The sequence below is a fragment of the Zootoca vivipara genome, chromosome 8, assembly GCF_965207765.1.
Source record: "Zootoca vivipara chromosome 8, rZooViv2.hap1.1, whole genome shotgun sequence".
NCBI lineage: Eukaryota > Metazoa > Chordata > Lepidosauria > Squamata > Lacertidae > Zootoca > Zootoca vivipara.
The window spans coordinates 8,234,642-8,262,301 of NC_142591.1; positions in this window are offsets into that span (position 1 = coordinate 8,234,642).

A 27,660-nucleotide genomic window follows, 5' to 3' on the forward strand; every position below is an offset into this window, starting at 1 on the left:
TAGTGCTAGATACAGTATGATTAATAATTGAATTTTTATCGCTTCTTTTATTTCTTGAATATTGTATTTCAAAAATCCTTCTGCCCAATAGATACATTTTTGCAAGGACTTTTCTTTTAAATAATAAACTTGTTTATTTCATTTTCATTAATATGTGCATCCTTGGATACTTTCCCCTAGTTTACCTGTTATCTGCTTGGAGAAGTGCATCACAAAATTTGGAAAAGTGTAATTTGTATGGATAGTGAAGGGAACTGATTTTCTCCCACATCCTTAGAGTGATCTGGTAGATGCTTGACACTCTCCTTTTTTGCAGTCCAATGCAGGCAACAAAAAGTTTGTTATGTTCCTGGCATAATTAGATGGCTGTTAGCCTACAATCAAAGATGGCTGTTAACCTACAATCTGATTGGGGGCTAAAAGGGTTACAACATATGCATACTGATGGCTCAAAAAATGGGACTTGGGGAGCTGAACTTTTTTTTGCCCCTGAGACCATTGGTTCTGTATTTAGATTTCTTATGTCGGTCATCTCTTGAGTTTATTGTTGTTTTTCTATAGTGTGGCACTTTTTGTTATGGTTTTATTCTCTTTTTATTTGTAAACCTAGAGACATTACAGTGGTACCTCGGTTTAAGTACACAATTGGTTCCGGACGTCTGTACTTAACCTGAAGCGTACTTAACCTGAAGCGAACTTTCCCATTGAAAGTAATGGAAAGTGGATTACTCCGTTCCAGATGGGTCCGTGGAGTACTTAAACTGAAGTGTACTTAACCTGAAGCGAACTTTCCCATTGAAAGTAATGGAAAGTGGATTAATCCGTTCCAGACGGGTCCGTGGAGTACTTAAACTGAAGTGTACTTAACCTGAAGCGAACTTTCCCATTGAAAGTAATGGAAAGTGGATTAATCTGTTCCAGACGGGTCCGCGGAGTACTTAAACTGAAAGTACTCAAACCGAAGCGTACTTAAACCGAAGTATGACTGTAGTTTATAAGGTTCCTCATAAATAAACAGAAGTTGGGTTGAAGTCCCACCAAAGTTTTGACTCGGTTAATAATAAGCTCATTCTGCCCCCAGCCCTCTCTGCTCTAATCACAGCCACTATCTGATAGCAGAAGCGTGTCCTGGCTATGGAGCACTATGGGAAATGTAGTTCCCATGGTTCCTATATCCCATCCATTATTTGCCTCTGACAGGGGAAGGCCCATTCTGAAGGAAGCCAAAGGCTGGCAAAATTTCTAAAGGAGGTTTTCCACAGTTCCGGAGATCTCTCAGTCAAATAAATGAGCTGTGGGAAGGACATACTATAGATCAGCCAGCTTCTGCTTTTACCTACACAATACTTTGTTTAGGGCAGAATCTTTTTCCCGGAAGCTCTGGCAGGGTATTCAGAGAGCATAATGAAAGACAAATTCCATAACACCAAAGAGAAAAGAGTTTGCAAGGAGATCACAGTGTTGACCTCTGACCTCATTAGCATTCCCTCCACTTTCCCCTCTCGTCTCTTTTTCCCACTTCACAATTGCAGGACTGCTTATTGTATGCCATGATTTCAGCTGTGACCCAGAGAGTCACTTCTTAACGTGGTTTTCTTCACCCCTTAAATAGTCCTTTAGAAAGATGCTTATGCATCCGAAAAGGAAAAGGTAAATGAGTAACACTTTTGGCTTGGGGGAGTACATTGAAGATGGGGGGGTTGTTTTCAGGGCTTATATTAGGAACAAATAAAAGTAAATTTATTAGTGCCCCCCCCCTGCAAGCAGCATTGGTGTTTTGAGTATGTCATTAAAAAATGCAAACAATAATTGCATGCAAATAAAGACCAAAATACATATGTACATTTGTTTTAAGACTGAAGTACTTTAAAGGTTGGTCTAGATATGGAATAGTTTTTCCAGACTGAGAACAATGGGTTTGACTTCACTTAGTGTTCTTTTTAAAAAGACACCATCCTTAAATGCAAAGTGAAGTTCCCTAACATGGACTTAAGTTTCTTATCAGCTGTTTATCAATTAAGTTGAGATCAATATGCCCTCAAATTTGAGGGTGGAGGATAATTTGGCATGTGAGTTTTCCTGAAAATTATAAGCCGGGACATTTTCAAGCCAAAACCCTCCAATTCATTGGGGGGGGGGGAGGTTTCTTCCCTGGCTCAGATAATAATCCAAGTTGGAGAACAAGTTTAAGACCTTGCCCCACTGCAGGACTCATCATATTTGGGAGGGATGGGGCCCCCAATGTTAAAAAAAAATGAATCAGATCCCAGCTCAGAACCAAATGTGACACAGCTTCAGTGGCTGCCTCCTCCTCCTACTGCCATGGAGAAGGAGGGGGAAGCAGCTCCTGGCATGCCACAAATGGGAAGCCACTGCAGAAAAGGCCCCGTCTTGTGTTTCCACCCTCTGGACCTTTTTCAGAGAGAGCACATGAAGAAGGGCCGCAGAAGATGATCTCAGGGTCCGGGTAGGTACATATGGAAAGAGATGGTCCTTGAGATATTGCAGTCATGAGCCATTTAAGGTTTTATAGGTCAAAACCAGAACTTGGGCCCGGAAACGAATTGGTAGCCAGTGCGGTTGGATCAGGATTGGTGTAAAAAAGCCCAAACTGCCTTGCCCCAGTGAACAACCTGGCCATTTAATTCTGCACATCATTAGAATATTTGTTTCTCCTTGGCACACGAAATAGTGGGAATCCATCACAAAAGCCTTACTGGATTTCTCAGTTCTGTGCTCATAGTTTGTTTGGCATAAGCTGTTACAAAATGTAACACAACACAGTAAAATGCGTGAAATTAAAACCAGGGTTTTGTCACTTTCCCACTATACATATATCAACACATACTAGTTCAGTTATCCAAATTAAAATAAATATTTTGCTACTTTCCACCAGCATAGACTGATGAAAATAGGCTATAATACTACCTTTCCAATTAAGTTTCCAAACAAATCTACTCCAAAAAAATAGCTTGAAAATATTATTGTAAACCAGAAGAATATTTATTTTATAGGCAATATATTGCTTTTAAACGACTATCCTCAGTGTGTTATCTTGTTGACAGAGCAAAAAGCTGTTTAGGAAGAAAATGTCAGGGCATTTATCAAGTTCAAGCATGCTTTGTCTGGTTTGCAAAGGACTGCAAATCAAGTCAAATATCACAAAATACCCAGGGATCGCTGTTGTTTATGGCAAATCTTATTTAGACAGCATCTAAAGTGTGAACATCGCCAACGATCAAAGTGGTATTCCTATGATGATCCAAGACCACTGGATTAGAAATAATGGGGAAGCTCTTAAGCAATTAACCTGAAAGGAAATAATGATCTCTGATCTCCAACATATTAGTTCAACACCAAATGCAATTTGCTCCAGAAAGAAGACAACAATTCAGAGGCTGACCTTAATTTTGCTTTTGCTTGGAGAAGATCAGCAGAGGAACTGACGGGCCGTAGCTCTCCCGAGGACCCCCCGTTCCACTGATGTGGGGCTCTGGACGAAGCACCGGTGTTGTCTCACTACTGGGGCTTGTTAGGCTGCAAAAACTTGAAATATAAAGAAAGGTGCACGGTGTGTAGCGTTCCCTGTCATTTTTAAACAGATGAACCCAAAAGGATCACTGTTTACCGCTTGACTCCTGACATTATGCAGAGTCAAAAAGAATATGTCTCCCACAATGTCTCCCGCAGGAGACTTATCCAGTGGTTTCGTCCATTGTCCATTGCGTGCCGAGACCCCCAGAAAATTCCCCCCAATAACTCAGACAGACACTTCATTTTAGGTTGTTTTTGGCATAATTTTGGCCACAACTTTATTCAAAATTACAAATTAATTTGAGTGTTGGCCTTAGGCTTTGGTTAATCTTCTGCCCCACGGTGGGACAGGACCAGCTCTGACTTCCTGCAATAGGAAAGTCAAGTAAACACCCCATGGTGGAGGAGATAGCTGAGCCCAGGCAATCTCCCCCCACCAGAAATGTTCCCCAAGGCTTGTGCTCTGTATTGGCCCCAGCCCCGCCCCATTGCGGGGGTGTAAGGACTAGAGCCCCGGAGCCCCAGGATTCCTTTAACGGAATACTTCTATAAGAGCAACACTGAGGGGCATGCACCTCCATGCGATGCCCCTCCCAAACTCATCAACCAAAGCCTAACCTGCCAACCTAACAAGTTGTGACTATTGCTAAGCAGTAGGCGATAAACCAGATGGCAACAGCCAATCAGCCAAATGGAAAAAAATCCTACTGGCCCCTGAATACAGGCGGCGCCATAGCAAGGTCACTCTAAACCTACAAAGAAAAGGAGGTGGGCGGGAGGGAGATTCGAATCACTGAGTACTTAACGCTGAGTACTTAAGCACTCGCCCTGTCAATCAAGGAATGGATACATGCAATTTACCCCAGCAACACTCAGCCCTCCAATCATCTTCTCTCTTTGAGCTTAGACCCACCCCTTAACACACACACACAGGCTTTTCTGCTGGGTCCGGCCGCAACACTCATTATTCCCTATGGGGTTAATGAGCTTTATCAGAGTTGGTCTTTGCGTTAGGCAAGTAAGCAGACCTTGCAACTTAGCCAGCCTCGCCCTGGAATTCAGCCCACCTCTGGCAACTTTAGCCTGATGCGGTAAATGCAGGTTGAATAGCAAACTGGCCAGAATTGGCCACATGCTGAAGCAGCTGCAAATGCCCAAATTTTCTTCTCTGCAGTAGTTTCAAAACTACTTGAAAATGTAATGGAAGGCAGTGATCCGGCTCCTTTACCCCAGGCCTTGAGGTTTTGTTTTTCTTGAGCTTTTTCTGTCTTTCAACATATCTTTTTAAAGTTAGGATAGCCAGGAGACGAACTACTTTTCACCTCTGGGCATTGGTGGAATGAATTATATACTGCATACACTCTCAGAATAAAGGAAAGTCAGTAGCAGTGCAATTCTATACATGTCTACTCAGAAGTAAGCCCCAGGAAATAGAGAAGGTGGCCTTCGCCAAATGGTTCTCTTCCAGCCTCCTTGCCACTCCTTGAAATGTGGCGTTAATATTTTTCTTTTTTCTTCTTCTCCCCCCTTTTTTTCTATTTTAATTATTCTTTTGTGCTAGAATTATTGTACATAAATAATTTGTAATTGTAATTTTGCTTTCCTTTTTCAAGTTTATTTTGTGTTATTCTGCACTTTCGTTGTGTATGATGATTTCTTATGTAATGTTTTTAAAAGAGAGAAATAAAGGCTTTTTAAAACTAATATATATATCACTGATGGGTCTTACATGATTCTAGTAGGATCTACAGGTTAATGTGTATGAAGTGCGCAAACACCCCAAAGCACGCATTTCCTTAATGACATTATTGCAATTTCTATAGAAAAATTCCTCAAATATTTATACCTTCTTTTTTTACAGCTTATCTGGTTCCATATGCTCAATTTCAATCTCCAAATAACATGTAATCTTCCTCTGCTCTTTTAAAGCCAGCATTTCTTCCCCCATTCTCCTGAATTGCTGGAACGGTTCAAAATCTTTCTATAGTTCATGTTGCATGTGTGTTTTAAGTCAATTTGTTTATTTCGATATCCCATATCTTTCATAGTAATTCTGCAAGACTTTGATTACTTTTCTATGTACTTGTGAAAGCTATTATTGCAACAGTGGGGACAAGTATGACTAGGGTTTGTTTTTCAACTGACACACAATTCTGAGCAAAGTTCAGAAAGCACACTACTAATTCTATTTTGTTTACTTGAAACAACTCTTCCATTATTCCTACCACTTTCTTGCACCCCCACCACATGTAGTAGAAGCCTCTCTTCACTCTGAAATGAAATCCTAACTTGCAAAGACACATGGGAATTGTTTGATAAGTAAGCAACATCTTATCTGGAATATCCTTTTTTTCAGCCCAAGGTAGCATCATATTTCAGCCAGCTGCCCCCTCCAATGCTGATGCAGTCTTCTCTGAGATTGTTGGGACTCCAAGTAGTAGATGCAGGACAGTACTCAAACTCTTAGTTCAGTTCACTACAGTGCCCAAACATAAATCAAACTGCATGTTTACACTGTTCAGAAATTCATGGCAGAGCTCTAAGATACATGATTAGGGGTAAGCTAAGATGTTGCCCAAACAATTGACATGCCCCCTGAGCTCACCATTTGAAGAGTGGGGTTGGCACAGTCATTCACATGGTTGTTGTCCTGAGCCATGGGACTGGGCAATAATAATAATTTATTATATATACACCGCTCATCTAGCTGGGCCTCCCCAGCCACTCTGGGCGGCTCCAAACAGAAAATTAAAAGCACAATAAAATGCCAGACATTAAAAATTTCCCTAAACAGGGCTACTTTCAGGTGTCTTCTAAAAGTCAGATAGTTATTTATTTCCTTGACATCTGACGGGAGGGCGTTCCACAGGGCGGGTGCCACTACCAAGAAGGCCCTCTGCCTGGTTCCCTCTAACCACAGTTCTTGCAGTGAGGGAAATGCCAGAAGGCCCTTAGCATTGGACCTCAGTGTCCGGGCAGAACGATGGGGTGGAGACGCTCCTTCAGGCATACTGGGCCAAGTGGGCACTCTTACAAGTACAGTGGTGCCTCGCTTAACGAACGCCCTGTAAGACGAAATTTTTGCTTAAAGAAAGGATTTTTTTAAGCGGAGGTTGCCTCGCTAGACGAATTCGTTTTATGAAAAATTCATCTAGCGAATTGCGGTTTCCCATAGGCATGCACTGAAATTCAATTAATGCGTTCCTATGGGCAAAAAAATAAATTTAAAAAATTCAATGCATTCCTATGGGATTCGCTAGACAAATTTTTTGTTATAAGAATAGACCCGTGGAATGAATTAAATTCGTCTAGCGAGGCACCACTGTAGGCTGAATCTGCTCACACTGCTGTAGTCATGGCTTCATCCTTGGTGAAGATGAGACTGCCAGTTCAATATCCAATCAGGCCTCAGGTGCCTCCCAGAGTCAAGTCAGGTAGTTCTGCTGGCGCTTCAGGAGTAGCCAATGGTCCTGAGGCAGGACATCCTCCAGACAACCCACTTGACCCCTCTGTAGCTTCCAGATCCTTATCTCCCGGACTGCTGGCCCCTTCCTTGGGATCCAATGCTACAGTCTTCTCCAAGTTGTCCTTCCTCTCTGACTAGCCCTGCCAAGAAGACGCCTTGTGGCTCATGAGAGAGATTGCACAGGGGCTGTTTGAGTCCGAGGATGGCAACCTGGTTTGTCCGGTGGAAATGCTTCTCCAAGTGGTCTTGTGTGCTCTCCTGCTTTTGCTTCAGAGTCCTCACCACCATCCCCTGAAGATGAAGAATCTGACTTCAGGGTCACGAACTAGGGTTGGGGCACAAATTGAATCCAGTTTACATTTAAAGGCCAACTTACCTAATTCACACTTTCAGAAACAATGCATGTCCTTCAAAATTCGTATTTCTCTGAATTTTGCAATTCACTTCTCCAGCCAAGTAAGGCATACAAGAGTGCCACTGCTGGGGGAAAAGTGTACATCGAAATACATTATTATCATTTATTCATTTACAGCCTGCCTTTTTGTCCCTGACAGGGGCTCAGTTGCTGAACAGTTACTGAATATATCATGCAAGAATGCCTTTTAGTAAGGAAAATATGTGATGACCAGGCAAAATTGCATATAAAAATGTGCATATTAGGGTAAATCCATGCTAAAAGGACTCTAAAATGAGCTGGGAATGTGGATGACTGAACTTGGAATTGGGAAAACAAATGAGAAACCGAGAGAACTGCAACTGAATAAATTTAACAGGTGACACTGTTCCAGGTGTGGTAACAAACTAACAGGGAAAGCTTTACCTGCTTAACTTCTATATTTCAGACATAGGAATAGGGTCAGTTGAAAGTTGGTGATCCCAGCTGAAAATGGGCTTGCCAGCTGACCAGAAGAAATAACACCTAGCTTCCTCCTTTGCCTTTCATCAAAACAGCTGAAATCTGTACATGAACCCCCTTGTAGATAAACATTATTATCACCTGCTAATGTGAAGTTTTAAAGGTGCACTGATAACGGTTGTCTAAAACTTTGTCAACCCCTACACCAGGGCAATAGGTCTTATGATCATACCACAGACCTGATATATTCTCTGCAGAGAAAGTATAGTAACTGTATCACCAAATGAAGTTTCGCAGCTGAAGCAATGTTTTTATATGGTTTTTTTTTAAAGCCAGCAACTGTTTTTAAATTGTACTCCGACCACCCTCAGTCCAAACTCCCTCAAATGCTGCATGTTTTGATTTCGATGTGTAATAATTGTCAAGTTTTCAAAATATTTCTTATCTTTGGATACGAAAAGGTCATGCCTTAAAAGTTTGAGAATGTTTTGATAGAAATCAATACAGTGAAGGTCAAGCGCTCCAAAAAAACATATTTTGGATGTTTTATTTATTGGCCTTACAGAATTACAAATGACTCACATGGGATAAAAATGAAAATTGTAATCCGATGTCATGTCCTTTTTTTGAATAGCAGCAGCCCAGAATTGTTGAGTTGAAAAGAGAGATTTAAATACATAATGAAAGCTGTGATGTCCTTCAAACTAGTTAACCAATTTGCTTCTTCTACACTATGTTTAGTACTAGGTCAGTTTTATCACATACATGCAAGTAACTCAAAGGTTTCAAGCATGAGGCTAGGGCTCTCCCTTCAGCCACAGAAGGAAACAGAAATACACAATGTTGCCCTGTATAATTAGAATGCTATTTGAAACTTCTGGATTGGCTATATCTGGTATAAATGCCTGGATCATGCCTGGTCAACAGAACAGTACCTTTGCAACCTTAGCAGCATGTTGGATGACAGACACAGAGTCTGAAAGTGGGCGCAGCTGTAGTCTGCTCTTGACAGCGGTACTCCCTGACATGTACGCACATGATCACATACATCTGAATACCCTTCTCCTGTGTGTGAGCAAATAAGGCATACTATAACACCCACTCACCCCCCCCAAAAGCAATCTTGTTGTTACATCTAACTGATAAAAACTTTGTTGTTGTTTAGTTGTGTCAACTCTTCGTGACCCCATGGACCAGAGCACACCAGGCACTCCTGTCTTCCACTGCCTCCCGCAGTTTGGTCAAACTCATGTTGGTATCTTTGAGAACACTGTCCAACCATCTCGTCCTCTGTCGTCCCCTTCTCCTTGTGCCCTCCATCTTTCCCAGCATCAGGGTCTTTTCCAGGGAGTCTTCTCTTCTCATGAGGTGGCCAAAGTACTGGAGCCTCAGCTTCAGGATCTGTCCTTCCAGTGAGCACCCGGGGCTGATTTCCTTCAGAATGGATAGGTTTGATCTTCTTGCAGTCCATGGGACTCTCAAGAGTCTCCTCTAGCACCATAATTCAAAAGCATCAATTCTTTGGCGATCAGCCTTCTTTATGGTCCAGCTCTCACTTCCATACATCACTACTGGGAAAACCATAGCTTTAACTATACGGACCTTTGTTGGCAAGGCAAGGTGATGTCTCTGCTTTTTAAGGTGTTGTCTAGGTTTGCCATTGCTTTTCTCCCAAGAAGCAGGCGTCTTTTAATTCCGTGACTGCTGTCACCATCTGCAGTGATCAAGGAGCTCAAGAAAGTAAAATCTCTCACTGCCTCCATTTCTTCCCCTTCTATTTGCCAGGAGGTGATGGGACCAGTGGCCATGATCTTTCACCCTCATTAAAAGTTTCTTTAATTCCTCCTCACTTTCTGCCATCAAGGTTGTGTCATCTGCATATCTGAGGTTGTTGATACAGTGGTATCTCGACTTACGAATTTTTCGACTTACGAATGGGGCAAATGGCTGCACGCTTACGAACTTGTTGACACCCAAACGGAAACCACGGTGGTTTTAGATAGGGTTTTTTCAATTTATGAATTTTTAGATGGGGTTGCTTCGACTTACGAATTTTTCCGTTTCCAATGCATTCCTATGGAAAATCGCGTTTCCAATGGCGCTTTTCGACTTACGAAATTTTTTACCTACGAAGGTGTCTTCGGAACGGATTAAATTCGTAAGTCGAGGCACCACTGTATTTCTTCCGGCAATCTTAATTCCGGCTTGGGATTCATCTAGTCCAGCCTTTCGCATGATGAATTCTGCATGTAAGTTAATTAAGCAGGGAAACAATAAAAACTCTGCGCACGGAAGGATTCAGGATTCATTATGTTTTGTACCAATGTGGCATGGGGGCACAACAAGAAAGGACAATAATAATAATAATAATAATAATAATAATCACAATGCAGTTATGAACAATGACAAAAAGTTTGTTCCCTCCCCTGCCCCTGTGGTTTGTAAATGCGCACATGCTAACAACAGCCGCAACAATAAGTAATCAGTTGCAGGAGGAGTAAAACAAAGGAATTGATAGAACTGAAAGCTGCAGGGGCAGATTTGGGTCATCTTTTGTAATATGGTACCCTGTGCAAGCCCAAAATTTGGTGCCCCCAGATGGATCTTCTCAATTATGGATCTTTTGTGCCCCCTCACCTTGGTGCCCTGTGGGGGGGAACTGCCCGCAGCCCCTAAATCTGGCACTGGAAAGCTGCACCAACTGTGCATATTCCAATTCCAGAAATAATTCCAGACCTTTCCCTAGTTAAGACGCATTTTAGTATGGATTACAAGGAGTGGAACACAGGGGAGAAAGAACTCGTGGAATGGGAGGGGAATCTCTACTCCTCCCTGATTTCCAGCGCTTCAGAGAGGGGAAAGGATGAAAATCAGGCAGTTGACAAGGCCCCATTGCCAGGGCAGTGTGAGAAATTGGAATGGCAACCCTTAACTGCTTAGAGAGCTATGTGCTATTCCTGTTTCCCACCACGGCTGACAGCATCGTGGGGCAGTGAGGTTCACCCAGCCTCTCAATATCAGAGTTGCTGCTTATTGCCAGGAGGGAGAGTGGTAGGGGCCAGAAGGTGACCTCATTGCTGCCCAGTAAGCTTCAAGGACTCAGCTGCGGGCAGGTACTGCTGTCAGGTAAGCCCATGATGGCAGAAGAGGGTGCCCACCGGAGGAAACTTTGTCCAGGATTCGCTCAGACTTGGTCGCGGCTCTGGGAGGTGGTGGTGGAGTTCTCCTGAACCCAGGAACTAGAAATGAACTGTACTTCTATCCAGTTCTGTTCTTGAAAACACACACACACACACACACACACACACACACACACACACACACGAGCTACAGTTCAAACAAATGCCTGGAGACTGAGCTGTGCACAGTGAATCACATTTGCCTATTTCCTCCTTTTAAAAGCCCCTTAAATTCCATTCAAATCATTCTCGCAAAACATTATGGGCATGGTATCCTATATCCTTTCCCCAAATGACCAGTTAACGAGGTCTGAATGTGTCTACACGTGCGAGCACACACACACGAATGCACCCACATAGAGTAGCAGTAAAGTCATATTTTGAATAATGACATAATGTCTAAGATTAACAGAAACCCATAAACCTCTTGATTTTTTTTTCTGTGCAGGGTTTGTAGCTAAAGCCTGCAGGCAAAGAACTCATGAAATGATTCTGGGTTTGAACTTAGAAGTATAATTTGTTTTAGCACAAGCAATTTCTTTTTTTCTTGGCCAGGAACAGTTAAGCTCATATACTAATTGCTACAAATGATATAACCTCTTCCTTGTGGCATGCTGTGTATATAACTGGAACTTGGTCAGCCCCGAAGCAAAGGTCACTGGTCTCTAAAGAGAGGGTGTCTAGGGGAGAAAGTTATTTCAATTTCATGAAGGCTTCCTCTAGACATCCTGGGTTGCCTTTATACTGTTGCTCTATTGACACTGAGGGAATCTCTCACACACTTCTTAAAGTGGAAACTGCTTATGTACAAAACTCATTGTATTCCTCTATCAGCCTCCAGAGGAGAGGACAGGATCAGTGCTTGAAATACGGGGAATGGGTGGTGGCCACAGGCCCCTATCCTGATTCACCCCATTTTCCCTCATCCCCTACAGCAAACTTTTAAAGACTAGATCAGGGAAGCATCATAAGCAGCATGGGTATGGCTCCCCTCTGTTCCAGAGTGATGCATGCTCTGGTTATCTCCTGCTTGGACTACTGCAATGCGCTCTACATGGGGCTGCCTTTGAAGGTGACCCGGAAACTACAACTAATCCAGAATGCGGCAGCTAGACTGGTGACTGGGAGTGGCCGCCAAGACAATATAACACCGGTCCTGAAAGACCTACATTGGCTCTCAGTACGCTTCCCAGCACAATTCAAAGTGTTGGTGTTGACTTTTAAAGCCCTAAATGGCCTCGGTCCAGTATACCTGAAGGAGCGTCTCCACCTCCATTGTTCAGCCCGGACACTGAGGTCCAGCTCCGAGGGCCTTCTGGCAGTTCCCTCACTGCAAGAAGTGAGGTTAGAGGGAACCAGGAAGAGGGCCTTCTCGGTAGTAGCGCCCGCCCCGTGGAACGCCCTCCCGTCAGATGTCAAGGAAATAAACAACTATCTGGCTTTTAGAAGACATCTGAAGGCAGCCCTGTTTAGGGAAGTTTTTAATGACTGATGTTTTAATATATTTTTAATCCTTTGTTGGAAGCCGCCCAGAGTGGCTGAGGAAACCCAGCCAGATGGGTGGGGTATAAATAAATAAATAAATAAATAAATAAATAAATACATAAATAAATAAATATTATTCCTTCCTCCCTGAAATTTGAGCACTGAAAAGGACCTCCCTTCTCCAAGTGCCAAAGTAGGGATTATAGATTGAGATAACTTTTAGAAGTCATATCTCCTTCCTCCACTCTTACAGCCAGCACCTCCCTCAGTCCCATGGCTATAGCAGTCTTTGGATGCAGAAAGTGACTTTTGGATATATTTTCATTTTTTTCTTTTACTTTCAAGAGTCATTTGCTCACAACGCTTTCTCAGGACACCTTCACAGGAAGCGAGTGACAACAGCTTCCACAAACCACAGAATGTCTGTAGCAATGGCAACAGCACATATACGGCCATGCATGGAGGAGCTCCATGCAACATAGAGGGAGAGGGCATGCTTTGTTTCTGGAAGGTCCCAGACACAGCCCTTCCACCATCAAAGATGGGAAAGGCCTCTACCTCAGGTCTTCAAGAGCTGCTGCCAACACTACTGGGCTAGGAGAATAAAGCACTAATGTTGAACCACATGAACTTTGGAGGCAGTTTGAGTCTGACCAAACTGCGGGAGGCAGTGGAAGACAGGAGTGCCTGGCATGCTCTGGTCCATGGGGTCATGAAGAGTCGGACACGACTAAACAACAACAACAAAGCCTCCCCAGATCATCCCCAATGTTATATTCATTTTTGCTGCTGCCACCAGTTTTGTGGCAGTAATGACACTTGTGCTTCTCTGGGAAGCTGGCAGCTAGTTTTTCACCCCCCCCCCTCAAGTCCCTGGGAGGAATGCTAATGTGAGTTAGGTCCTGTTTCTCAGAAGTGAGACATACAGTGGCTGCATTTGGATGTTTGTCCACAGATTCATAAAACTTGGTTTGTGAAGCCATGGATAAGTCATACCTGCCAAGTTCCTCTCGGAAAAATAAGGGACCGGACCGAAAGTAGCATAGCGGATGTAGCACGACGGCCATTTTGGAACTGGGCGGAGCATGCTCAGAAGTGACTTTTGATGCTGCTGTGCCCAGTTCCAAAATGGCTGCCGCACCAGAAGTCGCGCTGCAGCCATTTTGGAACTGGGCAGAGCAGCATCAAAAGTCACTTCTGAGCATGCTCCGCCCAGTTCCAAAATGGCCACTACGCCAGAATAAACCGGGAAAAAACAAAAAAATCAGTTTTTTCAGCTGGGGACAGCTGGAAAAATGGGGGTTTCCCGGGGAAAACGGGAGACTTGGCAGCTATGGGATAAGTGCTATGAGCATACCGTCTGCCCTCACCATCCCAACGGCTCAAATTTCTAGTTTGTTAACTGGCACAGAGTTCCTCCTTTGGACATAGCAGAAAGTTGTGGCCCATGAGAGAAAGAGAAGAGGAATGAGGGTGAAGCCTATGTCCTTGGTGCTTAGCTATGGCTTTATAAACCATGGTTTAAGAAGCTCTGGAGGGTCTTCAGAAGCAGAAAAATATTCTGATGAATTGCTAGTACATCACTAGTGTCAATGGAATGACTTAGACCTTCTATGTCAGAATCTGAATTAATTCATTCATTAATGAAGGAGATCCTGTATGACTTTCCCTGGAGGGATTTCTTCACTTCACTTGACTTGTAGGAGTATCACAAGCTACATTCTGCTGAGAAGCAACAATATTATCAGTTTCCATCCGAGAAAAAGAGGAAGTATAACATCTTAGGTCCTGATAAACATGCACATCATTTCTGCAAACCACAGAATGTCCGTCTTTTGGTTTCATTGGTTATTTTCTCATGCATTTTCAGTTTTCTGAAATACTGTATGTTTATTTATATATACTAGACCAGGCACGTCCAACAGGTAGATCACTGGACGTCTGTGGTAGATCACTGGCTCCCCCCCAAATAAGCTCAACAACTTTGGCTCCCCTAAAAAATGCTCAACGTTTTAGCCCTTCACCCCTCAAAAAGAGGGCTTTCCTCCTGCCTCAGAAAATCTCAACAACTTTGACCTGAACCCTCCAAAAGGGGGTAGATCACTGTTTTTAACTCTGTGAGTAGATCACACTCTTCGGAGTCGGCCACCCCTAGACATTTGTGAACTAAGGTGTTGGGTGTTATTTTTTTCTTCCATAAATTGACTCAAGTACATTGTGCAAGTGAGACTGGCTGCTTCTAAAACAATGAGCTCCTCTTCTGTCCCTGAGCTGTGCAGCCGAGCTGAGGACTCACTGAGCAGTGATATCACACCATGCCTTTTCTACTACTAGATGTTACCAGGTGACAGAGGAAATGACAGAAGGGTGCTGATTCTTATGGTAGTCATGTGTCTCCTAACCATCCCATTCTAGCCTGACAGCAAGAGAGAGAGAGAGAGAGAGAGAGAGAGAGAGAGAGAGAGAGAGAGAGAGAGAGAGAGAGATATTCATGAGAGTTATTATGAAAAAGTAGAACATGTGGAAATAATGTAACAGGAGTCTTTTTGCTTGTGTCTTAACTGCTGGGCTTCTCACACTATCCCCTTTGTAAGCTCCTGTAGGAAACTGTGACTTGTTTAGTTTTTCATATCTTTGTAAAGCCTTAAATGATATTATGGCAAATAAATTCGAAACAGTGAGGTGGGGGGGTTTAGAAAAAAAATGGCTATAAAAAAAGACTACTGTGCCAGAAAAAAAGGTCCCCGTCTGGATTTGTTTATGAGGCAATACATCATACCCTTATCAACAATGGATCCTTCTCCCAGTTTTCATAACTACAATGGGCAAGCTTCAAGTGCCTCTGGTTTCTTAAGCCAAGACCTGGGTGATGAATGGCTGCATTATTTGTTGCTATCCAACCTGCATTCAATTCTCCTTCCAGTGAAATCAATGGGCAAACATGCATAGGTTGTAACACGACCAGGGACCCTGCCTTTCTGTCCACATGTCCGAAGCGTTGCTCTACAGCTAGCAAAATCTACATCTACCAAAACGAGTGTTGGAAATACTGAATTGGGCTGCTACTTAAGGCACATACGGGGGCTTGTATATAATTGCAAGGCTGGATTTAGGTTTGATGAGGCCCTAAACTACTGAAGGTAATGGGGCCCTTTATAAGTCCAGCTGTCCTTTGTCAACAACAACTTGTCACTGTTTTTTTGTGTTGTGTTGAATATATGCTTTATGGTAATTTATGGACCTAATAGGTATCTAAAGCCATTTGCACATAACAAAATATGTATTTTATCAAAGTAATTGTTGAACTGAAATACAATTAAGAAGAGATATATTAATAGTGTAGGCACCCTACATGTAGAAATGAGCAAACCAGTGATATTTTAGGGAGCAGGCTAGCAGGCGGGGCCCATTACTTGCATCCTAGGAGCCTACACAACACAAAACACTGTTGCTGTAGCCCAGGCATCCCCAAACTTCGGCCCTCCAGATGTTTTGGCCTACAACTCCCATGATCCCTAGCTAACAGGACCAGTGGTCAGGGATGATGAGAATTGTAGTCCAAAACATCTGGAGGGCCGAAGTTTGGGGATGCCTGCTGTAGCTTACACCCAGTTTTTTTCCTTTACTTTTTTGGGGGGGCAAGAGAGTGGGGCCCTAAGCTCTAGCTTGTTTAGCTTATACGTAAATCCAGCACTGTATAATTGGCAGGGGAGTGGAATATAACTTTCAGTTGCTGAAGATCCAGTGGAGATCAAGACCAAGAGAGGGAGAGAGACGGAGGGAGGTGTGGTCAGAAGGAAGTTATGTCTATAATGCAATTTGGAAAGTGACAGAACCTGATTCAGTGGGGACCATACAGGATCCCCTGGGGCAACTACTCTACCCTCCCCCAGAATTCCCCCTGAGAGTGAAAGAATGCCACCAACTTCTGTAGTGCCCAGGGCTTTCAAAGTACGTGGTGGCAAGTAGCTCTGTGTGTACCAGCTGCACCCAACTGTGAGCTGTTGGATGTTGTTTCTTTAGAAGTTTAGAAGTTGTTTTTTTAAAAAAAAAAATGCATTGAGACAATTGTCAGGTTGCTTCACAAAATCATCCACCAGACCACAGATTCTGAAGTGGGTCATTGATCTGATCTGGTGAGTCTGCTTTGGGATCCAAGTTGGGCAGATTCTTCCTCCACCCCAAGGCAGAAAAGAGATGTCAATATGGACCCACCCACCCACCCAGGATCTCCTCCTTTTTTGTCCCCTGTTGGCAGCCAACCAGCGTTGGCTCCACGTTGGGCAAGGTGCACTCAACAAGCCCTTTCCTTTGAATGGACCTACCTGCAGTGGCTGTAATGCATCTCCTTGTATAATCCATATAATTGTCCTGAGCACATTGCTAGTGGAGGACACAGTCTGCTATCTCTTGTATTGCTTGCATGAGGACAAGAGAGAGGGGGAAGTAACAGCAAGGAGGAGGAAAGCAAGACCAGGGGGCTCTAGGGGGGGTGACAATGGGCCAGCTGATGAGCTGTGAGCCTTGGCAGTTGCCCTCCAATGCCTCCAATAGGGGCTCTTCAGAAAAGGCCATTTTGGGGGGTCTTTTCTTCTCCACCATAAGGATAGCATGAACTTTGGGAAGCTAGAAGGGTGAGCAGAGAACAAGGAAGTCTTTATTTCAAAAGAAATGACCAAATGTTAGGACTACAAGTCCCCAGTAGGATAGTATTTGTATTATATATATTGTCTATGTAGTAAATCAAATCAATAAATAAATGGTAATAAAAGTGGATGGTCAGTATCTGATCACAACTATTGCATGGGATATATGCCCATTGCCCTCACTTTCACAAGTCAAGTCATACTGCCTTTTTCTAGTGGATTTTTATAATATGGAAAATAAAGGTATTTTATTTTTTAACCCCTCTGCCCCATCTACAGAAAGAATGTATACCAATATTGATAGCTTCTGTCAAAATTCAGGACAAATATCATTTTATGCTATTTTGAAAATAATTTTCTTGCTAAGTTTTTAGTGTGTGTTTTCTTTATTCCCTCCCTTCCTCCCTCCCTCCATCTTTTTTGCACTTAATGCCTGAGATATTAATTTTCAAGCTAAACATACCACTCTAATTGCAGATTTAAGCCTCGGATAATGAACTCAGTTTCATACAAATTTCATGTGACCTTTGATAAACAGTAAACTGATATGTATTATTCAAGAAATTGAAATTTAATAAAAAAGAAGGGGAAATGACTTTGTTTTCCTTTGCATAAGACATGGTTTTTATGAGTTGCTGGTTTTATTTTTTAATGTAAGTATAGTGCTCGTTTGGCTTAAGAAATTGGTTTATCAAACACAGACCTTATTTTCCAGAGCTAATTCCACCAATCCCTAATGCCGATTACCAAATTTTATTGAATAGACCAATTCCTCAATTCACAATCATAGAATTATAACACTATTCAGGTGGCCAATTTTTTAACTGAACCATGTAAATGTGCAATGTAGCATCAGCTTATTTATTTACTATAAAAGTTGATATACCACTTTATATAAAATATCCCATTCCGCTTAAATCTAATAAATAAATAAATAAATGTAAGAAAACAAACAACAATTTCTATACTCCATTACATGGATTAAAAAGTTTAATTGGAAAAGCAGGATAAAATCAATTTAAGAGCAATGCTCAGCAAAAGCTCTGATATTTGTTGCTAGGCAACTAAAACAAGAGACTTCTTGGTGGTGGCCCCACTGAGTTGTTGAATTCCTTCCCAATGGATATCCGTTTTCCAGTTGCCTCCTGGCCTTGAAGAGATTAGTAAGACCTCCTCTTCTTAGGGAGGGTTTTGACTGTTGAGAAGATGGTGAATTTGGAGTGATGAAGTGAATGATGAAGTGAATAATCTCGACTGATGCTGCTGCTGCTAAACATTTTCCCTGTTATACATCACAGGTTCTTTGGCTTTCGTAAGCTGCTTCAAGAGCGCCCCCCTCCCCTTTTGTAATAAACGAAATAATAAAATGAAATCTATTAGGAATCAAAATCAGATGTCAGTACAGGGGAAGTCACACTATCAAGTTACTTAGCTGAGAAGAAAGCCATAGACTGGGACCAGTGTTCTCTCATAGGCTGGACTGGAGTATAAAGTTCCAAAAGGAACAGGAATTGGGATCGCAATACAGCTTTCCTTTAAAAGGGGTAGATTGCTATTCCCAACATGCTGACATTGTGTGTGTGTGTGTGTGTGTGTGTGTGTTGTGGGGGCGGGGCAGACACAAGGTCACTGTCTGCTCATTACTCCTATGCAGCTGGCCCTGTTTGTAATTGCTTGTCTGCAAGCCACTCCAATGTGATAACAGTCCCTTGGCATCGACTTTCTCCTGTCAAGTGATTATATCTTGCCTGGGGCAGCATCACTTTCCACTTGAGAATGAGCAGTTCTCATGAAAGCAATAGGGGGCGGCGACCATTTTGAGGAAGGCCACAGCCTAGGGAGATGGGGAGGCAGAAGCCAAAATATGAAAATAAGGGGAGTTGCGTACTGGCCATTTCACCACCTTCATTCTGTGCTTACAGCGGCTGGGATCCAAATAACTCCTTGAAGCTTGCCCAAGGGTTTGTGCTAACCCCATGCAATTCCTGATTTATTTTGCTGAACAGCAGACCGCACACATTACAGCTCGCCATGTGAATGGGGAAATCATTCCAGAGCAAAATAGAGATTTAAGGGGTGGCTCTTGAATATGTTCAGAATCACGCAGCCTTCTTGCAAGCGGTTGTAAGAATTTTCCTAGAGGCCGCTATGTTTTTGACACTGCGTAAATAGCCTTTGCGTGTTCAGACCTAGAGACCCCCCCCCTAAATAAAGACACATTTGACTCAAATTTTAGTTTGGTTTTTGGCAGAATTTAGGCCACAACTTAATTAATTACAGAAGGTGAGTGGTTGCATAGGCTCTGGTTCGACTAGCTCCCTGCACCCTTGCAGGTAGCGCTGACCGAGAGCTCTATCATAGGTCAGCCAAGGGTGAACACCTGGATAGGTGAAAAGCCGGGGACAGACTATGTTCACCACCCAGATGTCCCCCTGGACACGGGCACGGGCACGGGCACGGGCACAACCCCGTCTTGGAGGTTGACCAAACCAGTTGAGTCCCTGGATTCCTTTAACGGAATACCCTTCACATAGGGATGGCGAGACCGTTCTCCCATCCCTATCACCTGAACCAGTGCCTATCTGCAACCTTACAAGTTGTGATGATTTGCTACGTGGCAGGCGAAACCCAAATGGCAACAGCCAATCAGCCAAGTGGGAAAAATTCCTGCCGTGGCCCCTGTCCCAATGACAGACGACACACGACGGCACAGCAACGTCAATCGCAAAATGCCCTAAAAGTAGGGAGAGGTGCGCGGGTATTCCAAATGCACACGCCGAAAGAGGAAACTCTGGGTCTCGTGCCTGAGCATATGTAGGTCCCTCGATCCATTTGGACTGCACCCCATTGGCCAGATTGCACCCAAGAACAAGGGACCTACCAATAGGGTGTTCTGGCTGTTCAATCTCACCCACCCACAACACAGGAGGTCGGTCTCCAGGTCTCACTGCAACACGTGCCCTCTTTGTGGGTGGACACGATATAGAGCGAGATAAGCACACAACCCCAGAGTCATCCATGACTGGACCTAACGGTCAGGGGTAACTTTACCTTTACCTTTAAATAGCAACAGTATTGCCTTAGGACAGTTGCCCTCCTATTCTAAGCGAAGGGGTTTGTGCCTTTAGACAACAGCGGCAACACGTAGACCGAAGAATGGTGAATAATAAGGGCATAAATGTATATCTTTGTGTATATCTTTATAAGTTGCAGCAAAATGATATTCAAGAGTACAGTTCGTATAGTATCAAAATGAAATTTATCCAGTGATATAATCATTTGAATAGCTTAGCGATAGGTAATGGGGCCCTTTATAGGTCCAGCTGTCCTTTGTCAACAACAACTTGTCACTGTTTTTTGTGTTGTGTTGAATATATGCTATATTTCTAATTTATGGACCTAATAGGTATCTAAAAGGGACCCAGGTGGCGCTGTGGTTAAACCACTGAGCCTAGGGCTTGCTGATCAGAAGATCGGCGGTTCGAATCCCTGTGACGGGGTGAGTTCCCGTTGCTTGGTCCCAGCTCCTGCCAACCTAGCAGTTCGAAAGCACGTCAAAGTGCAAGTAGATAAATAGGAACCGCTACAGCGGGAAGGTAAACGGCGTTTCTGTGTGCTGCTCTGGTTTGCCAGAAGCAGCTTTGTCATGCTGGCCACATGACCTGGAAGCTATATGCCGGCTCCCTCGGCCAATAATGCGAGATGAGCGCGCAACCCCAGAGTCGGTCACGACTGGACCTAATGTTCAGGGTTCCCTTTACCTTTAATAGGTATCTAAAGTCATTTGCACATAACAAAATATGTATTTTATCAAAGTAATTGTTGAACTGAAATACAGTCAACTTCTAAGGAGCAATGGTCATAAAACTACATAGTTTTATGACCACTGCTCCTTAGAAGTTGACTGTATACATTTCTGTGTCGAACAATGAAGAAGACCACGTCGAAACAGTGTCATTATCTGGATCACTGTCTTATTATTTGCTATGATTTGCATCGACAGATATCGCTAAGCTATTCAAATGATTATATCACTGCATGAATTTCATTTTGATACTGTATGGACTGTACTCTTGAATATCACTTCGCTGCAACTTATAAAGATATACGGTACACAAAGATATACATTTATGCCCTTATTCATCATTATTCGGTCTACGTGTTGCCGCTGTTGTCTTTAGCCTGGAGTTTGCAACATGGGGGTTAGTTGATTTGGGGTTTGTGCCTTTGGCATGCATACTCTGTACATAGGCTCATTTAACTGTTCCTGGTTCTATCTCCAGAAAGGTAGCAAAAGGATTAACATCAAGTGAACAGTCAATATTAATACTGTTATTAATATTAATCTTTCTGCGAGCTTGGAAATTCCATGTTATTGTACAGTTCCTCTACATTAAAATAGCATGGAGGAAAATTCTTTAGTGTGATAGCTAAATGGAACCTCCAGCTTCAGAGGCAGTTTACCTAAGAAAGAGCAAGGTGGAGCTATTGTCTCCATTCCATGATTGTGGCCTGCCCAGAATCAGATCAGAAAACCCAATAAATAAACCCAAATAAAAAAGGAATGAGTTTTCAATAAGTTGCTGGACCAGTTCAAACTTCTTATGACACTTCCTATGAGCCTGGTTCTGTAAAATCACTGTGTCCACGTAGACCCCTCAGTGTTTTGGGAGCAGTTCTGCCCCCTTTGTGTGGGTTTCCACATGTGTGTGCATTTTCTTTCCCACCCTTACAAATAAGACAACGGTCTCTTTCTACTTGGTTCCCATCTAACCGGATGAAAAGGCAGCGTTGCTGGAACTGGAACCCAGCTCATTTGTATTGAATTATTAGTACAAATGCTGGGGGGTTTAAACTATTTTTGTTTTGATGACAGTTCACCACCGATACTACCTCTGGGACAAGGACCTATCTCTTTTATGTGTGCTCCCATTATCACTGACGGGTCAAAATGACGGATTGGTTTTGGCCTTCGCTTGAAACCCCTTGTCCTGCTTTGCTTTGGTGCATATGCTGCAACCAACAGATACCACGACGGAGCTCTGCGGTCTTCATTTAGCGGCCTGAACAGGCGCTGACAGACAAGGGAGGTGACAGGCCACCCGACTGTCGAAGCGGGAAGATACAGTTACATGTGAATTTGCTGTCTTTTAGAAGGCCTGAATAACTGCAATTGTGTGCAAGGGGTCACCTCTGGACTCGGTTATCATTCTGAAGAAAAAAGAAACCAGGCCTTTGTACAATTCAGGCATTTGGGCCTTTGGCAAACTGATTTCCTAGGAATGTCTGGCCACTGGAAGTCTAAACCGTTGTCATGAAAGGGCAAAGGCAAACCAGTTATTGACACTTCTTACACTGCAGCTGCACGCTGGCTTGGCCTTTGAAGTTTTACATTATTGTGAAGCAGATTTACCTCAGCGAGACCCTCGGCCCTACCTAAACTTGTTGCTTGGAAGAAAGTCCACACAGAATCAATAGGCTGTGCACGTCCATGCAATCTGTACAGGATCAGGCTGCTGTTTCCATGTAAAAGATTCATTGTGTGTGGAGGTCCCCAAAACCACCCCTCAAATAACTCACACCAGAGACAGAATTTTTGTTTAATGGTTTTTGGCATGAATTTGGCCACAACTTTATTGAATACAAATCAAACCAGTGAGTGGTTGCGTAGGCATTGGTTCTCCAACTGTCACCTAAGGACATAAATAAACTTGCCTTTTCAACAAAGGGAAATCCTACAGGGAGTGACAGGGAGCTGGGTGCATTGGCCCTCCCCTCTCCCCTCAGGCTCCCAGGGGCCCATATACGTTCCTGGACCCCGACCGGGGTTATGGACACTGCATAGAGCCCCTGTGTTCCTGACCAGAATTTCCCCTAACTCAGGCATTAACACAAGGGGCCAACGCAGTCAACAGACCCCATATACAACCAATAACCAATGCCTAACCGCCAACCTTACAAGTTGTGACTTATTTGCTATGCAGTAGGCAAAAACCAGATGGCACCAGCCAATCAGCCAAATGGAAAAAAATCCTACCAGGCCCCTGAATACAGGCGACCCCTTGAGAGGCACAGCAATGTCAACACAGAGGCCTAAAAACAGCAGAGGGAGGGTGGGGATCCGAAACGCAGCCAAAGAGAAAGAGAAACCTCTTTCCTTGGCTTTTAAACCCAGGGGGCTGGCCCTCAAAATCACAACATCCAAATTTGCCCAGCAACAGAGGAGTGACCACTCATGCCCCCACCTTTGGACTCAGGAGTGGTTTGTTAAGCCCCCACCGCAAATCGTGCTCACCATGATGGTGAACCCGCATTTTCAAAGCTGTATATGCAACATCTTTTGGGGTCACTAAGTTTCCCTTGTTGGGCTAGAAGAACACTCGTGCAACTAAAGTCAGGTTATTGCAGTTTCAGTGATACGTATCCATATTCACCCACTGTCACCCCCATCAAAGCACCATCCCATATTTAATCTGGATTTGCCATTTCCACAGAAAACCCTGTAACCTCCCCACCCATAAAGCTGGAAAAACGATGGTTGTTTTGATGAGGATGCTGGGGAAAAAACCTGTGTGCATGATCAGCCCTGAGTCCACAACCAGCTGTTGTGTAGGAAGAGCCCTAACTCAAGCAGAAAACAGTAGCAGCCAGTGGAGAAAATTGAAACAAATAGGGGGAAATAATGCCTCCAATAGGAATGAAAAAGGTGAAGAACCACACAGAAGTTGACTGCCATAAAACGTAGGGAACAAGCTGTGCTACCATAATGACTAAGGCCTTAAATGACAATTTTAGGTTATATTTTAGTGGTTACGATTTAACTTACATATTTTTAACTGTTGCTATATCTGTATTGTCCCTGTTATACCCAATTGCAATTTCAAATGTATCCCTATCGTGTTTTATGACTTCCCTGATATTGTATGTGAGCTGGAAGTGGTCTGTGACCAAAATAATAAATTCACACAGAAGTCCAATCCAGCAGAATTTAATCACTTGTGGATTGTGCCATGTTAGGCCCCTCTTACATGCACATCCTGAAGATTTTTTTTTTTAAAAAAAGTAATTAGGATGATGTTTGAATATGTTTCCTGCCAACCTAGCAGTTTGAAAGCACGTCAAAATGCAAGTAGATAAATAGGAACCGCTACAGTGGGAAGGTAAACGGCGTTTCCATGTGCTGCTCTGGTTTGCCAGAAGCGGCTTTGTCATGCTGGCCACATGACCTGGAAGCTGTACACCAGCTCCCTCGGCCAATAATGCGAGATGAGCGCGCAACCCCAGAGTCGGTCACGACTGGACCTAATGGTCAGGGGTCCCTTTACCTTTACCTTGAATATGTTATAGCTCCTATTTCCACTTTGAAAAATGCATTTTTCAATGGGGTGAACACATTTCTGGGAAAACAAGCGCTCATCCCATAGACCTGCCCTGCAGCACAGGAAACCATTTTCACAATGGAGAATCCCCACGTGGAATGGGCACGGACACAGATAGCAAAACTGTGACAAGACAGAGCCAATTATGTCAGTCTTTCTCACATAGCCAACACCCTCTTTGTGTGTGTATGAATTGCACATTAAAGACCCAGTTGATCCATCCTGCCCATGAGTTGCATCCTGGTAAATCAGCTCTCCCATTGCCGTGTGTGTGTGTGTGTGTGTGTGTGTGTGTGTGCGTGCATGCATGCAGGAACGGACAATATTTACCTAGAAATATTATTTATCTGGAAATATTTATACTCCACCAGAATAGACATGTTCAACTTTAGAATAGAAACTGGAGAATATTTGACACCTTCCTTTAATCCTTTTAAGTAATATGTTGTTGTTGTTGTTTAGTCGTTTAGTCGTGTCCGACTCTTCGTGACCCCATGGACCAGAGCACGCCAGGCACTCCTGTCTTGCACTGCCTCCCGCAGTTTGGTCAAACTCATGTTCGTAGCTTCGAGAACACTGTCCAACCACCTCGTCCTCTGTTGTCCCCTTCTCCTAGTGCCCTCAATCTTTCCCAACATCAGGGTCTTTTCCAAGGATTCTTCTCTTCTCATGAGGTGGCCAAAGTATTAGAGCCTCAGCTTCACGACCTGTCCTTCCAGTGAGCACTCAGGGCTGATTTCCTTCAGAATGGATAGGTTTGATCTTCTTGCAGTCCATGGGACTCTCAAGAGTCTCCTCCAGCATCATAATTCAAAAGCACCCATTCTTCGGCGACCAGCCTTCTTTATGGTCCAGCTCGCACTTCCATACATCACTACTGGGAAAACCATAGCTTTAACTATACGGACCTTTGTAGGCAAGGTGATGTCTCTGCTTTTTAAGATGCTGTCTAGGTTTGTCATTGCTTTCCTCCCAAGAAGCAGGCGTCTTTTAATTTCGTGACTGCTATATATTTAAGTAATATAGCATTTTGCTAAAATTATATGAGTTTTAAACGGAGTGTCTCTCTGCCCACCACCTGCTCCCTGTGCTTTTTTTCTGTGATTTGTCCAACACTTTCCTTTCCTTTATTCTTTTTTCATGTGAAATACTTTCAAAAATGAGGAGGGAGGGGAGTGACTCAAGGTTCACTTGAACATCAAATACCATACATTAGTGCTTTCAGGAATTTTAAAATTATATTAATGCTTTCCAACTCGTTTCCTATTTCCATGCCAAAAAACACTCTTGGGTGGATTGTAAAGTATTTGTGATACCAGATATTTGCTCTCCAAGTGTGTGTGTGTGTGTGTGTGTGTGTGTGTGTGTGTATCCTAGAGTTCAGATACTTTTATACATATTGCAATTTATATTGTGTTTATTGGCTGTAAATCCCTGCCACTTCAATAAGATATGGATCATTTTTGAACCTATGTTTTTAATATTCAAAGTGTGCAAAATTATACTTTTAACAGGCTTTAGAACATTTGAAACACAGCAGGACATTCTTGTAACTTTGTGATATAAACATGCTGCTGTGTTTCTGATACGAGCACAGAGATGTATCACTGGGAAAGAGGGATGATTGCTTTGGCACCATTAACTGTGCATGACTAATCAGTAGACCTCCCCATTCTATAATGGTGGGTTACTTTTGGTGGAGGGACCCAGGTGGCGCTGTGGGTTAAATCACTGAGCCTAGGGCTTACTGATCAGAAGGTCAGTGGTTCGAATCCCTGTGGTCCCAGCTCCTGCCAACCTAGGAGTTCGAAAGCACGTCAAAATGCAAGTAGATAAATAGGAACCGCTACAGCGGGAAGGTAAACGGCATTTCCGTGTGCTGCTCTGGTTCGCCAGAAGTGGCTTTGTCATGCTGGCCACATGACCTGGAAGCTATACGCCGGCTCCCTCGGCCAATAACGCGAGATGAGTGTGCAACCCCAGAGTCGGTCACGACTGGACCTAATGGTCAGGGGTCCCTTTACCTTTACCTTTACTTTGGTGGCTTACCTTGACTACACTTAGGAACTATCAACATGGGTCAATGTTTTTCCCTCCACACTGCCTCGGGAGTTACTGCGTGGGGGAAATAGCGGCAGCCACCTTTAGGGCTTGGGCTTTGCTGAAAATAAAAGATACCAACTGCCCGGATCAACCATTTCAGTACATGCCAAACAAAAGAGGTGGTATATTTAATTAGATGCCCATGTAATTTATTTTATATAGGGTCAACAATCCGGCCTGTGGGAACACATATCAGTGAACACCAATCCCACATTAGGAATGCGGTTCGGGAAGCACCCCTGGTTGAGCATTTTTTAGCTAGCAATCCTTCAGACTCGGACTTGCTGTACACCGTATTGTGGATTAACAGGAGGAAGGTGAACGCTAAACGTGATTATGTAAAATTATTAAGACACAAGGAATCACAATTTATTTTTATGTTTAAAACGCTTCATCCAGAAGGATTGAACTCCGAGTTAGATTTGAATTGTTTCATCTAATTATATTACTTTCAGGATCTTGAGGTTGCATGTAACTTTAAAATTTCAATAGCCTTGATTAACTAGGGTGTTACCTGTGGTGGAACTGTATATTAAGCTTTCTATTTCCTGTTTCAGGCAGCAGGGGTTACATATGTGTATGACCCCTGTGCCGCAGATTGTGTACAAACACTAAGGTATGTTTTATTTTTGTATTTTCCTGTATTTTTTTCAATGTTAAGATATTATGGACTGTATAGACTCGTGTTCATGCTGGCCATTGGCCTTAATATAATGTATGACATAATTAATGATATATATTTATTTGATTTATTTTTTGTAGTTAAAAAACTGAAGAAGACCAAACCGAAACAGTATGATTACCTTGGATCACTGTCTTGCATGTTGTTATAGTTTACAAAGATAAAAACAGATATATTTCGCCCGTAGAATTGGTCGACGATTTGCCACACTGAGAGCCAGTGTGGTGTAGTGGTGAAGAGCGGTAGACTCGTAATCTGGGGAGCCGGGTTCGTGTCTCCGCTCCTCCACATGCAGCTGCTGGGTGACTTTGGGCTAGTCACACTTCTCTG